This window comes from Pelophylax lessonae (assembly GCF_965119305.1).
Source record: "Pelophylax lessonae genome assembly, chromosome: 3".
NCBI classification, from domain to species: Eukaryota; Metazoa; Chordata; class Amphibia; order Anura; family Ranidae; genus Pelophylax; species Pelophylax lessonae.
The window spans coordinates 356357504-356372822 of NC_138770.1; the positions used below are offsets into that span (position 1 = coordinate 356357504).

General features: G+C 48.1%; 1 protein-coding gene across 1 annotated transcript in view; it reads left to right on the forward strand.

The window, feature by feature from the left end:
- TTK (TTK protein kinase) overlaps positions 1–15319 on the forward strand; it is a 242172-nt gene that overhangs the window by 209818 nt on the left and 17035 nt on the right. The window lies entirely within an intron of this gene.

Here is a 15319-nt window from a genome sequence, read left to right on the forward strand (position 1 = left end):
ATACGGTGGGGTAGTGAGTGTTAGCGTTTAGGAATAGCATCCGATCTAAAATGAGTTTCTTGGAGGAAAATCAGGTCTGCCTGATTTTTTGCATAAGGATAAGAGTTTGGAGCATTTTTGGGTACATTAAGACTTTGTGCGTTTGAATAGAGATTGACCATTGGGTGAATTGCATAGAATTTGAATTAGCAATTGCAGACACTGTGGTGCAATAAAAACATTGGAGAAAGGGAGGGAAGGATGAGAAGGGAAGGCCTCGTTAAAGAGGGTTGTAAACCTTAGACAAAAAAAAAGCCTGAAAGACCAAGGCATAATGAGCTATTTTGGATCGCATACTAGCTCATTATGAAATACTTACCTTAGAACAAAGCCAAACCCCCCCCCCCCCCTCCTGCAGTGCCGTTTTCTGATGAGTCAGCGATGCCGGTTCAGTTTGGCACCTGCAAATTTTCCAAGGCAACAAAGGTGTTCCCTTTTCCTGCCTATTTTGACAAGATTGTCACTAGTCAGCGGGGTTCCCTGAAACGCATGGTTGGAATACCTAAGCGCTTTGCTAGGAGATATTCTTTGAGGAGTCTCTACTAAGAAACTTAACGGTTCCACCAATGGTGGACTCTCAGGTTTCCAGGTTAAATAAGACTATGCTTTTGCCGGTGGCGGATTCTCCATCCTTTAAGGATCCCGTGGACAAGAGAGCTGAGGCTCTGGTCTGGTATCTTTCACTGTGACTGGTTCAATGTTGAGGCCGGTGTTTGCTATCACCTTGGTGTCCCAGACCTTAACGGAATGGGCAAAAGTTTTATGCCAGGATCTGGAAAGGAGTCAACACTCTCCTGAGCTGGCAGATCAGTTGAACCAGGGGTTACAGTACGTTTGTGATGCATCTTTGGATGCGGCCCCCTTGGCCGGCAGTCTGTGATTCTTCGCCGCATGATATGGTTGAAGTACTGGTCAGCCAACCAGGCTTCTAAAAAGGTACTGACTGATCTAACTTTTGTAGGTGACCGTTTGTTCGGTGCCTCTATGGAAGAGATCATTTAAGGGCTTTCGGTGCCTCTATGGAAGAGATCATTAAGGGCTTTACGGGAGGTAAGAGTACATTACTTCTGCAGGTTGCTAAGGGCAAGGAACCTCATCACAAGCGTGGTCCTTTCTTCTCAGCTCCCAAGCGGCCCTTTCATCCGTCTGGATCGCAGGAAAGGGGTTCGATATCCACCTGTAACTTTGTGGGAGGCTCCAAGAGACCCTGGAATTGTAAGTCCAAAGCAGGCACTTCTAATTCCACAGACAAGCCTTCCCCAGCCTGAAGGTATGCCCTCACCCGCATCTGGCATGGGGGGGGACGTCTTCCAACTTTTTCTGGATCCGTGGGCCTTGCTCATTCAGGACAGATGGGTCCACGAGTTGATTTGATTCGGTTATGAGATCGAGTTTCGGTCCTTGCCTCTGGCAAGGTTCTTTACTTTTCAATTTGCGCCTGTCTCGCATTCAGCTACAGGGCCTCTACGGGGCAGTGCAGGACCTGTTAGCACATAAAGGTTTTTATTCAAATCTGTTTACAGTTCCCAGAAAGGAAAGCAAGGTTTGTCCGAACTTGGATCTCAAGGCTCTGAACCCCTTTGTGTGGATTCAGAAATTTCGGATGGAGTCCATCAGCACTGTAGTAGATTTCCTTCATCAAGGGGATCTTCTGGCTTCTACCTTCATATTCCAATATGTCAGGCATCAGCGTTCTCTTCCTTTTGCCGTGAGCGAGGAGCGCTATCAATTTGTGGCGTTACCTTTTGGTCTCGCCTCAGCTCCTCGGGTGTTCACAAAGATTTGTGCCCCGGTTCTGGCCTTGCTACGGCAGAAAGGGATTGCGGTACTTGGTTACCTGGACGATCTACTTCTGCGTTCAGAGTCTTCCTCGACTTTAGAAGCCGACTTGGACATTACTGTGTGAATTCTACAGGAGTTCGGATGGACACTAAATTTTCAGAAATCGGTGTTGACTCCGTCCACCAAGCTGGACTACTTGGGTCTGACGCTGGACTCGGCATCGGCCCAGGTGTTACTTCCTCAGGCTAAACTTCTGAAGCTAGCAGGATGTGGTTCGGCTCCTGTTGTCCAACTGTCGGTCATCGCTCAGGACTTGCATGCAAGTGCTGGGCCTGATGGTTTCCACCTTCGAGGCGGTTCCATTTGCGCAGTACCAGACATCTGCAAAGGGAGAGTCTGTCCAAATGGAACAAGGCCCCGCTGTCACTGGACAATATGATCCTGTTGAGTCAGGGTTTGAGAGAGTCTGTTATGGCCACTCCGCTCCCCGGCGCTTCATGTGGGAAAATCCTTTCTTCCCCTTTATTGGACTGTAATCACCAAGGATGCCAGTCTGTCTGGGTGTTGAGGTGTATTTGGGCCAAGGTGTTTGGACTCAAGAGGAGTCCAGTCTGCCGATCAACATCCTGGAGATTCGGGCGATAAGGCTTTCTGTCTCGATGGACGCCCTATGTGAAGATACAATAGGACAATGCTACGGCTGTGGCATGTCAATCCTCAAGGGGGCACAAGGAGTGCCCTGGCAGTCCGGGAAGTGGCTAGTATTTTGAGGTAGTTAGAACTATGTTCTGGCCCTCTCTGCTTTGCACATTCCAGGGGTAGAGAATTGTCAAGCGGACTATCTTAGTCAGCAGACGTTGGATCCGGGAGAATGGTCTCCTTACCCGGTAGTGTTTCATCAACTATGCCTTCGGTGGGGGTCCCCCAATGTGGACCTGTTGGCCTCTCATCTCAACAGGAAGGTGCATAGGTTTGTGTCAAGGTTTTGGGGTCCTCTGGCCGACGCCGCAGTCGCCCTAGTGGCCCTTTGGGGTCACTATTGCCTGATTTACACCTTTCCTCCAATACAACTTCCTTTGAGACTGCTACGCAGAATCGTGGTAGAAGGGATTCCAGTCATTATGGTGGCACCAGACTGGCCTCACCGGTCTTGATACGCAGGCCTGGTAAGGCTGGTAGCAGGCGTCCCTTGGAAACTTCCTCTCAGGGAAGATCTTCAGTCTCAGGGACCAATCTTCCATATTGCTTTACAGTCGCTGGCTTTAACGGCTTGGCTATTGAAAGCCAGGTGCTGAAGGACAGAGGGCTGTCGGAATCGGTGTTTTCTACGCTGTTAAAAGCTAGGAAATCTACTTCCAGGAAGGTTTATCAGATTTTGGAAGGTGTACATTTACTTGGTGTTCCTCTTGGGGGAGGGGGGGGGTGAGTTTCTCCCCGTTGCTTTTCTGTTGGAGTGTCTACAACTGGGTGTAGATCACCGTTTGGCGCTGGACACCATCAAGTGCCAGATTTCCACTTTGGCTATTATTCCAAAGGATGTTGGTGGCGAAGTCATTGGTTCACACTTTTGTGCAGGGAGTTCACCATTTGGCCCCTCCGGTGCGATCCCTTGTGCCTCTGTGGGATCTCAATTTGGTACGGTCGGTGCTTCAAAAGCCTCCCTTTGAAAATATTTAAGGACTTCCTCTTCTCGCTCGGTCGCAGAAGGTGGCCTTTTTAGTCGCTATTGCATCCTCACGTAGGGTGGCGGAGTTGGCTGCGATGTCCTGTCGGTCGCTTTACCTGGTGATTCGTAGGGACAAATTGGTGTTGCGACCCTGTCAGGCGTTCCTTCCTAAGGCTGTCTCTGGGTTTCATTTGAATGAAGCTATTGTGTTACCTCCCTATGTCCTAAACCAAAAGGTCCTAAGGAAATTGCTTAACATTCCTTGGATGTGGTCAGGGCGATTCGGGTGTACCTGGCGGTGACTGAGCCGATTCGGAAATCCGAATCTTGTTTGTTCTTACAGATGGACCTCATAAGGGGCAGACCGCGTCTGCTGTTGCCATTTCCAAGTGGATCAGGCAGACAGTGTTGCAGACCTATTCTATTCAGGGTCAGTTTCCTCCTTTCCCTTTTTTAATTCTCATTCTACGAGGGCGCTTAGTGCCTCCTGGACCTTCCGTCATCAGGCGTCAGTGGTTCAGGTGTGCAAAGCGGCTACGTGGTCGTTAGTACACAAATTCATAACATTTTAGAAGGTGGATGCGGCATTTGGCTGCAAAGTTTTTCAGGCTGTGGTTGCAGAGGCTTACGCTTCTTGAGGGTGTAATTTTTTTCCTGGTGGTGAGCTCCAGTTTTTCCTGGTTGAGCTCCTGTTTTACCTGGTTGGTACGTATAGCTGTGTTTTTCGCACCACTCATGTTGACACTGCTTTGGGACATCCCAATGGTCTAGAAGTCATGGATCGGTGTCCGTCAGTGAACAAAAGAGAGAAGTGTGTGTGTATATGTGTGTGTGTATATATATATATATATATGTATGTATATAAATATAATGTACATCCGGTTTTTTTTTTCTGCCTAATCAGGAGTAAGGACCTAGTTCCTTGCTGGGATCTATGGTCCTGGCGATTTTTTTTCTTTCTTTTAAATGGAATTTCTTCCTATCTTTGTTTTGTTTCTGTGAGAATCTACAATCCATTGCCGGACTGGGCGTCAGACTGGATAATCTAGATCCAGAGGGTCCTCCCAGTCTGGCCAGCGAGCGCGTGCAGACCGCAGCTCCACGCTAGGTCGGCTGCAACATAGCCCCACTGGATGGGGGTGGCCTGCGAGTTAACTGCCTCCCAAAGGCGCATACGACCTGGCCTCGGCCTGAGTCTCAGCGTTTCTCCTGGCCAACAGCACCCACATTACGATGGAGCGGTGGTCTGTCCGGAGCGGTGCCCATCCTGTTCCAGGTATGGTAAGTAGCTGTCCCCCCTCTACTCCTGGAGGGTTTTGGGGTGGACGTGGGCCTCTCCCTGGGATGGTGGGACCCCTGGTTAGTGTATAGCTACCCTACTGGGTCTGCATCCACGCACCCTTAGTAGTCAGATAGTAAGGATGATTCCTCTGCTCCTCTAACGGCGCATGAAAAGACGCTGGTGGATGCACTGTTTGTGCCAGTGCGTGACCCTTTAAAAATTGAGGTTGCGGCTGATGTTGCGTCGGAGGCGCCAGTCCCTTTTGGCACCCACAGGCCCTCCATAGCGGCAAGGGTGTTCTCTTTTCCTGCTTACTTTGAAAATATTGTCACACACAGTGGGGTTGTCAAACGCAGTGGTTCCTAAGTGCTTTTTGATTGAGGTGTCCATATGAGGATTAACTGCGTTTAAAGGTAGACCCACCTGTAGTGGACTCGTCGGTTTCCAGGTTAAATAAAGCTACCTTCATTCGGTTTGAGGAGTCCCCGGCTTTTAGATATCCAGCTGATAGAAGGGCGGAGGCTCTAGCCGCCATATGTTCACGGTGGCTGGTTCGGCACTTAAAGTAGGTACGGAAAGTATTCAGACCCCCTTAAATTTTTAACTTTGTTATATTGCAGCCATTTGCTAAAATCATTTAGGTTCATTCTTCTTCCTCCTGAATGTACACATAGCACCCCATACTGACAGAAAAACACAGAATTGTTGACATTGTTGCAGATTTATTAAAAAAGAAAAACTGAAATATCACATGGTCCTAAGTATTCAGACCCTTTGCTCAGTATTTAGTAGAAGCCCCCTTTTGATCTAATACAGCCAGGAGTCCTTTTGGGAAAGATGCAACAAGTCTTTCACACCTGGATTTGGGGATCCTCTCCAATTCGTCCTTGCAGATCCTCTCCAGTTCTGTCAGGTTGGATGGTAAACGTTGGTGGACAGCCATTTTTAGGTCTCTCCAGAGATGCTCAATTGGGTTTAAGTCAGGGCTCTGGCTGGGCCATTCAAGAACAGTCACACGGAGTTGTTGTGAAGCCACTCCTTCGTTATTTTAGCTGTGTGCTTAGGGTCATTGTCTTGTTGGAAGGTAAACCTTCGGCCCAGTCTGAGGTCCAGAGCACTCTGGAGAAGGTTTTTGTCCAGGATATCCCTGTACTTGGCCGCATTCATCTTTCCCTCGATTGCAACCAGTCGTCCTGTCCCTGCAGCTGAAAAACACCCCCACAGCATGATGCTGCCACCACCATGCTTCACTGTTGGGACTGTATTGGACAGGTGATGAGCAGTGCCTGGTTTTCTCCACACATACCGCTTAGAATTAAGGCCAAAAAGTTCTATTTTGGTCTCATCAGACCAGAGAATCTTATTTCTCACCATCTTGGAGTCCTTCAGGTGTTTTTTTAGCAAACTCCATGCGGGCTTTCATGTGTCTTACACTGAGGAGAGGCTTCCGTCGGGCCACTCTGCCATAAAGCCCCGACTGGTGGAGGGCTGCAGTGATGGTTGACTTTCTACAACTTTCTCCCATCTCCTGACTGCATCTCTGGAGCTCAGCCACAGTGATCTTTGGGTTCTTCTTTACCTCTCTCACCAAGGCTCTTCTCCCCCGATAGCTCAGTTTGGCCGGACGGCCAGTTCTAGGAAGGGTTCTGGTTGTCCCAAACGTTTTCCATTTGAGGATTATGGAGGCCACTGTGCTCTTAGGAACCTTAAGTGCAGCAGAAATCTTTTTGTAACCTTGGCCAGATCTGTGCCTTGCCACAATTCTGTCTCTGAGCTCTTCAGGCAGTTCCTTTTGACCTCATGATTCTCATTTGCTCTGACATGCATTGTGATCTGGAAGGTCTTATATAGACAGGTGTGTGGCTTTCCTAATCAAGTCCAATCAGTATAATCAAACACAGCTGGACTCAAATGAAGGTGTAGAACCATCTCAAGGATGATCAGAAGAAATGGAAAGCACCTGAGTTAAATATGAGTGTCACAGCAAAGGGTCTGAATACTTAGGACCATGTGATATTTCAGTTTTTCTTTTTTAATAAATCTGCAACAATGTCCGCAATTCTGTGTTTTTCTGTCAGTATGGGGTGCTATGTGTACATTCATGAGGAAGAAGAATGAACTTAAATGATTTTAGCAAATGGCTGCAATATAACAAAGAGTGAAAAATTTAAGGGGGTCTGAATACTTTCCGTACCCACTGTACTATTGCCCTGGTGTAGCAAGGTCTGACCGAGTGGGCTAAACTTTTACGCCGGGACCTGGAGGGGAAACAGCTTCTCTCTGTCTTGCAGAGCTGGCGGATTAGTTGGTCCAGGGGCTACAGTTTCTGTGATGCCTCTAGGCTGCATCAGCAGTGGTCTTTCAACGTATTTTCTGGCTGAAATACTGGTCTGCAGACCAGACTTCTTATCTGATCTCTCCCCCCCCCCCCCCCCCCCTTGTAGGGGATTGCCTTTTGGGAGCTTCCTTGGATGACATCGTTAAGGGTCTTACAGGGAGGAAGAGTCCTCCTTTTCCACAAGCTACCATGGGCAAGGAGCCCCGTTGTAGACGTAGGCCATTCTCCTCGCCTCAGGTTTTTTCGTCCCTCAGGGTCTCAAGACAAGGGATCAAAAGTCAGGGCTTTCACCGTAGGTTCCAAGAGGACCTGGTCTGGCAAGCCACAAGCAGGCTCTTCTAGACCTGCGGACAAGGCTGCCTCTGCATGAAGGGGTGCCCTCCTCCGTATCTGGGGTGGAGAGACGTCTTCGCTGGTTTCCGGATCCATGGACCTCCCTGGTATAGGACACGTGGGTCCGCAAAGTTATTCGGCCAGGCTACGAGATCGAGTTCAGTCTTATTCTCTGGAAAGGTTCTTCTCTTCCAACCTGCTCTTGTCCTCAGATCACTTACGGTTCTCTTTGGGGTGGCGCAAGACTTGTTCCTTCAAGGGGTGATTGTTACAGTTTCGGAATGTTTTCAGGGGTTTTTGCTCAAACCTCTTTACAGTTCCCAGGAAGGAAGGCAAGGCACATCCAATTCTAGACTTCAAGGCGCTAAATTGCTTGTGCGAGTACAGAATTTCTGCTTGGAGTCCATTTACATGGTAGTGGTGTCCCTACGTAAGGGGGATTTCTTCTCGCTTCTATCGACATGAAGGATACCTACCTGCACATTCTAATATGTGCCGATCACCAACGCTTCCTCTGTTTTACTGTGGGCAAAGAGCATTATTGGTTTGTGGCGTGGACCCTTGGTCTCGCCTCCAGTCCTCGGGTCTTCAAAATAGTGTTGGCCCCGGTTATGGCATTGTTTGAGTCAGTGCGGGATCGCGGTACTGGGGTACCTGATCTACTGCTGCAAACAAAGTCTGGCTGCTCTGATGGACATCTGGAGATTGCTCTGCAAACTCTGATGGCATTCTGTTGGATTCTGAATCTTTAGGAAGTCTACTTTTGTTCTGTCCACCAAAACTGGACTATCTGGGTGTCGGAACTAGTGGCATTATCCGGTCATTTAACTTATTGGTCATTCACAAGGACAAGGTGGTGCTTCGCCCCTATCCATCATTCCTTCCTAAAGTGGTCTCTGACTGTCATTTGAATCAAGACCTTGTGTTGCCTTCCCTGTGTCCCAGGCAAAACATCCGAATGAAATTGCCTTGCATGCCTTGGATGTGGTCCAGGCAATTAGGGTGTACCTGGCAGCTACAGAGTCTTTTAAAGTGGTTGTAAACCCACTTTAAAAGCTTTTACCTATAGGTAAGCCTATATTAAGGCTTACCTATAGGTGCTATAAACATGCACCGTTTAGGAGATATTTACAGTGCATGCAGCCGATGACATCATCGGCGCATGCACTCTGAAGGAACGGCCACCCGTGCCCGTCCCTTCAGAGCCCTATGCCGTGAACAGCGGCTCCCGCGCGCATGCGCGGTAGTGATGTAATCGTCCCTCAGGCCAGTCAGATTGCCAGAGGACACGATCCAGGAAGCAGGACGGCCGAACATGTCAGCCATCCATTCTGCACTGAGGGGGCTTCGCTTTTAGGTAAGTACTTTATAATGAGCTAGTATGTGATGCATACTAGCTCATTATGTCTGTCTTAACAGGTTTTTTTTTCACATTATTTTTCAGAGGGTTTACTTCCTCTTTAAAGGGAGTCACTCTCTTTATGCTCATGGACGGACCTCACAAAGGGTTGTCCGCTTCTTCTACTACCAATTCCAGATGGATCAGACAGATAATGGTTCAGGCCTATTCCATCAGGGTTCCAGTTCCTCCTCTCCCTTTCAAGGAGCACTCTACTGGGGCGCTTAGTGTCTCCTGGGCTCCCGTCATCAAGCGCCAGTGACGCAGGTTTGCAAGGCTTCCACCCGGTCATCGGTGCACAACAAAATTTTTATAAAGTGGATGTGTTGGCATCTCTGGATTCTTCTTTTGGCCGCAAGGTTTTGCTGGCTGCTGCTTAGAGGACCTGGTCCCCTTTGAGGGTGTATTTTTTTTTTTTTCTTTTTTTTTTTTTTTAGGGTGAGCTCCATTTGTTTATGGTTGAGCTCCATCTTACCTAGTTGGCTATGGTTAGCCTTGGGATTTTTTTCTGCTTTTTTCCCACCCCTAATGTTTAACACTGCTTTGGGACATCCTAATGGTTAAGAAAATATGAAGCTTTGTCCGTCAGTAAACGAAAGAGAAAATGGGATTTTTGACTTACCTTAAAATCCATTTCTCTGTTGTTCATTGATAGACACTGCACCCACCCCTCGGCGGAGTTGGCTTTCTTATGACACTGCTTGTAACAAAACTGAGTGCCTATAGCGGAGAGTGAGTGTATACCCCCTGGGACTACCATTAGGCATAGTCAAGCTTTTTCCTGCCTAGTGTCCTACTCCTGTAGGGGGCAGTATAACCGTCTAGTTAAGAAGAATCTGGAGCTGTCCGTCAATGAACATCAGGGAAATGGATTTTACGGTAAGTCAAAAATCCCATTTTAATTATCTTCCCAGGCCCCACCTAACGCAGCCTTTATGGGAGACCCAGCTTTTCTACCAGGCCTCAATAACCTCCCTGTTTTTTCCTGGTGGATAGCTTGAGAAGTCCGTGTTCATCTCCTTCCAATCTCTGCAGACTGTTATATGCTCAGTTGAGATTAGGCTTGTCTTACACAAAGCACATTTTGGCTGGTTTCTGATGAACCAACTGAAAAGTTGAGCCATGGGGCATCATCCCACCCAACATCCTAGAGCACCAGTTGCATCCATCAGATGCAGCTATTCTGCAGTGTCTGCTGTTTGTTTCAGAGAATCTGCCATTTAGCAGCTACTAAAAGATTTTCAGAGAGCCCTGAACAGGATCTGTTCATATGAGAACAATCCTACAGCTTAAAGTGGAGTTCCAGCCATTTCACTCACCTGTCCAACGGTCCAGCGATTCGGCCGCCCGAAGCCTCGATCCTCTCCCTCGGCGCTGGCATCACTGCTGTTGGCACCCGGCTGTGACAGTTTGCAGCTTCACAGCCGGGTACCCACTGCGCGTCTTGATTGGCCGGCAATCTTCTGGGACCTTTGACATGTCCCAGAAGATTGCAGGGAGGGAGGGGGAGAGGAGAACTTCCGTTCAGGGCGCTCCGAGCGGAAGTGGGAGCGGGTACCTGTCAAAACTAGGTACCTGCTCCCCCCCCCCCCCCAAACGACATGCCAAATGTGGCATGTCAGGGGGGTAGAATACCTAAAGCGGAAGTACCACTTTTGGGTGGAACTCCGCTTTAAGTGTTGCTTGGCGTTACTTTTTCTACAAGATGCACATGGTGGTACAGCCCTTTTGAAGGCAAACACTTATTCCCGCCATCTTTGGATGCCTACTTTCAGAAGGTGAGTGTGAAAGTACTCTTGCCTCTGAAGGAGGCAAATCTTACAGATTGGGAGCCAGTAAAACCTTCAAAGTTAAAAGGAATGCCCCTTGTAAGCGACCAGCCTCTGGCTTCAAATAAAAGCCCACACCCCAGTTTCGTGAGGACTGGAACCTCAAGCCTAGTCCTTGATTCAAATCATTCTCCATGAAGAGACCCCTCCCTTGCTGAGGTGGGGGGCTGCTAAGGGACTTTGTGGTAAATCGGGTTCAGGAGAACACCGATGACTGGGTCCACAGAATACAAGCTGAAATATTTGTGCTGTCCCCTTCACACTATTATGTGCTCAAGGGTGTCCTCAGATCCATGAAAAATGTCTTTCCTGGCAGCCCTGGAAACGGTGTTATTTTCGTCTACTAAATTATTACTATTCTAGTTTACTAAAATACGATGACTATTCTGATGACTAAAATACGACTAAAACTAAAATGGCCTTTTAGTCAAGACTGACTAAAACTAAATCGAAAATTGACATCAAAATTAACAGTAGTCTTCTGGCCATTGCTAAATCGGCAACACAATTCCATCCAGAGCCAGTAATAGCAGATTAAAGTTGAAACATGTATTGCACTACCGCATAAGTAAGGGATATCTACTGAGCTGCTGAAAGAGAAAATAAGAAAAAGGCTTTTCCTATATTTTTTTCTCCATATTAATGTTGGTAATCTATTCAGGTAATATGTGCATTGACCTTACAGCCAATAGTGTTTACTACAGTTTTTTGGGGGTTTTTTTTGTATTTTAAAGTTGCACTTCTGTTTGTTAAAAAGCAATATTTTTGTTTGTTTATGAAACTTGGTTTTATTTATAAAGACGTTGTATATCACAATGGCTAAGAGCCGGTCAACACTAGCACGACTTGTCAGGCGACTTGTCAGCCTGACAAGTCGCGCTCCCTCGCGGTCCATTGACCGCTACAGGACCCGTTCTAATAGGAGCGACACAAGTCGCTCCGACTTAGAAAAAGGGTCCTGTACTACTTCGGGGCGACCTCGGAGCGACTTGCATAGACTTCCATTATGTGAAGTCCCTGCAAGTCGCTCCGAAGTCGTGGTGCATGGTAATGCACAAGTCGCCCCCGAAGTAGTAAGGAGTCGTGTCGCCTTAGTGTGAACCGACTCTAAAGCTGTGTTTGTAGTGCGTGTTCGAACCTTAATACCAAAAATATTAACATCCAGAAGTACATTTGTATAATTAGTATAGAAATTCTAGAGAAATGTTTAAATCAGGGATTGACAAATTTGCCTGAAATCTAGGAGCCAGCTAAAAAAGTTAGGAGCCAGTTTTTTTTTTTTAAACTAACAACCAAGCTTTATTTAATAAAACGGATATTAAATTTACACATAAATACGACTAGAACCCCGCTCTCCTCTATAGCGCAATTGGATGGAAACAGACTGTCTGTCTCTTTCCATCCAATGCCATCTGATCCGATCCACGGGATGGATAGAAAATAGAACCACCATCCGTCTGTTTTTGGCGGATCAGATGGCAGCAGATTACTGCTCCATAGAGGAGAATGAAGGGTCCGAACAGGTCTGCCTGTCAGTTTTTCACATTTAAAAAATAAATTAATAATAACCACACTCCCTGTCCACTTACCTTTTAAGCAAAGGTAACTGGACAGAGAGATGAAGCCTTAAAAAACTTCCCTCCTCTCCTCTTTGGAAGGAGATGGGAAGGCATTGAGAACATGCATTACTCCCGGCCACCACAAGAGGGCGCCAGTTCCCCTAGCCTCTCAGCTCACAGAAGAAGGCCGAAAAGCCGGGGACTCAATTTTTGGATGGCGCGGAAGTCCGTGCACTCGATCGAGGAGTAGGTGGGGGGCGCAAAAGGGACAGGACACCTCCTGCAGAGCAAATGCGACCTGGGGATTGTTGAGCCCTGGTTTAAATAATGCATTACAATTTACTGAAACCCATTTGATTTTTAGTTGCCTAAAATGTATGAAATTTTAGTCGACTAAAATGCTCTGGAGATTTTAGTCGACTAAAATGCTCTGGAGATTTTAGTCGACTAAAATAAGACTAAAACTATAATAGACTATGACTAAAACTAAATGGAAATGTGCTGCCAAAATCAACACTGCCTGGAAATGCTACTGACCAAAGGAGTCCTTGTACTTGTTCCGGTAGAGGGGGCATTTCACAGTTCCCAAGCCAGACGTCCGGCCTACCCTAAACTTCAAGGGTCTTAACAAGTTAACAAAAATTCAGGATGAAGTCTCTTCCTGGTGGGTGATTGCAAGCACGCCAACCACTTCTTCTTTTTTCATTTTTTTTTTCACTTTTGGGTATGGCTTAATGGCATTTTTCAAGGAGGGTTTCCTGATGGTGATGCACCACAGTGTTGAATTGGCCACTTGTAGTCTCCATGAAATTGTGTGATATGGCCACTTGTAGTCTCCATGAAATTGTGTGATATTGCATGGGCACAATTGGGGACATAAAGAATACTTTGTCACCCTATAACCGGATGAGTTAACCACTTGCCGACCGCTCACTGAGCTTGTACTGTGTCAAAGTGGCTCGTTATCGTCCAGCGACATAGACCTACGTCGCTGGATTCTGCCCCCTGTCGGCGGCGCGTGCATGCCGCCGGAGGCTCCCTCCGATGTATTCAGACACAGCGGGAGTCGGGCCAGGGGAGGAGAGGCGGTGATCACCGCCGCTCTTCCCCTATCGTCGGGGATCGAGTGAGGAAATCCGCCCACTTGTGTAAACAAAGCGGGTGGATCTCCTATGTCAGGGCTCAAAATTTAAAGTCCTGAGCTACTAGCCAGGCCTTGAGGGTTACTCGCCACCAGTTGCCCCACCCAACTCCTACCCTGCCCCGCCCCTAATTACGCCCCTAAACACGCCCTCATAAATTATCTCATAAAATTACACTGTTCAATGTTTTGCATTAATGCAGAAGTTACAAAAATAAATATTAATAAAGTTTTCAGTGCCCATCAGTGCAGCCTCATCAGTGCCCATCAAGGGGCTGAAGTGCACGAGGGGGGGCTGAAGAGCACTAAGGGGCTGGAGGGGGGCTAATAGCACTGGGGGGGCTGAAGAGCACTGGGGGGGCTGGAGGGGGGGGCTGAAGAGCACTAAGGGGCTGGAGGGGGGGCTGAAGAGGACTAAGTGGCTGGAGGGGGGGCTGAAGAGCACTGGGGGGCTAGAGGAGGGGGGCTGAAGAGCATTAGGGGGGCTGAAGGGGGGGACTGGAGAGCACTAAGGGGCTGAAGGGGGGACTGGAGAGCACTAAGGGGCTGGAGGGGGGGGCTGAAGAGCACTAAGGGGCTGGAGGGGGGGCTGAAGAGCACTGGGGGGCTGAAGAACACTGGGGGGCTGGAGGGGGGGCTGAAGAGCACTGGGGGGCTGGAGGGGGGCTTAAGAGCATTAGGTGGGCTGGAGGGGGGGCTGAAGAGCACTGGCAGGGCTGAAGAGCACTAAGGGGCTGGAGAGGGGGGGGGCTGTACAGCACTGGGGGGCCAGCAAAAGAAAAAAAGAAGTTGGATAGGAGGAGCAGTGGGGCGGCTGCATGCAGAGGAATTGGATCTTTCCATATTCCTCCTGCAGAGAGGAGAATCAGGCATCCAACAGCTGCAGCAGTAATATGGAAAGATCAATTCCTCTATATGCAGTCGCCCCACCGCTCCTCCTATCCAGTCACACAGGGAGGCTGCTAAATCCTTGGACACTCACCTGCTTCCAGCCCCTGCTAGCAGCTCAGCACAGACCGAGGGAGCAGCGAAACATGAGATGATCGGCGCGAGCATCGGCTTAATCCCCTCCATCAGTATGCCACTGCTGGCAGGATAATGTCAGAGCGGCGGATCATCCCACTGTAACAGCTTAATTGTAATTGCCGGGCGCTCAGTGACGCACACAGTCCCGCCTCCTAGCTTGGCTTCTTTGATAGACGTCACACGTCCTGGTTGGCCAGGTGTTCTGTCTATCAAAGAAGCCGGGCTAGGAAGCGGACTGTGTGTCACCGAGCACCCGGCAATTACAATTAAAGCTGTTACAGTGGGATGATCCACCGCTCTGACATTATCCAATCCTTCGGCTGGCCGTCTTTCCTCTCCTCTCTTCCCCCTGACCGGAGCTCGCCCTACATAATTTTCCACTCGCAAAATGCGAGCAGGCGAGTACAAAATTTGAGGGCTGTCCTATGTGACACAGTCACAGATTACAGGATTCAGCATAGCTGAACCTGCGATCTGTGTCGGTGTCGCACAATCCCCTCCCCCCACAGAAGTCAGTAAGCATGAGGCATACATTTAACCCCTTGATCACCAATAAAGTTAACCCCTTCCCTGCCAGTGTCGTTATTTCAGTAACAGTGCATTTTTTTAGCACTGATTACTGTAGTAATGTCACTTGTACCCCCAAAAGTGTCAAATGTCAGTTAGGGGTCCGATCTGTCCGCCTCAATGTCGCAGTCCTGCAAAAAAAAATCGCAGATCGCCGCCATTACTAGTAAAAAAATAAACAATAAAAATTACAAATCGTTCCCGTAGTTAGTAAACGCGATAACTTTTGCGCAAACCAATCAAAATACGCTTTTTGCGATTTTTTTTTTTTTTTACCAAAAATATGTAGCAGAAAACAAATTGGCCTAAAATGTTGTTTTGAGTTTTTTACATTTTTTTTTTTGGGTGGGGAATGTTC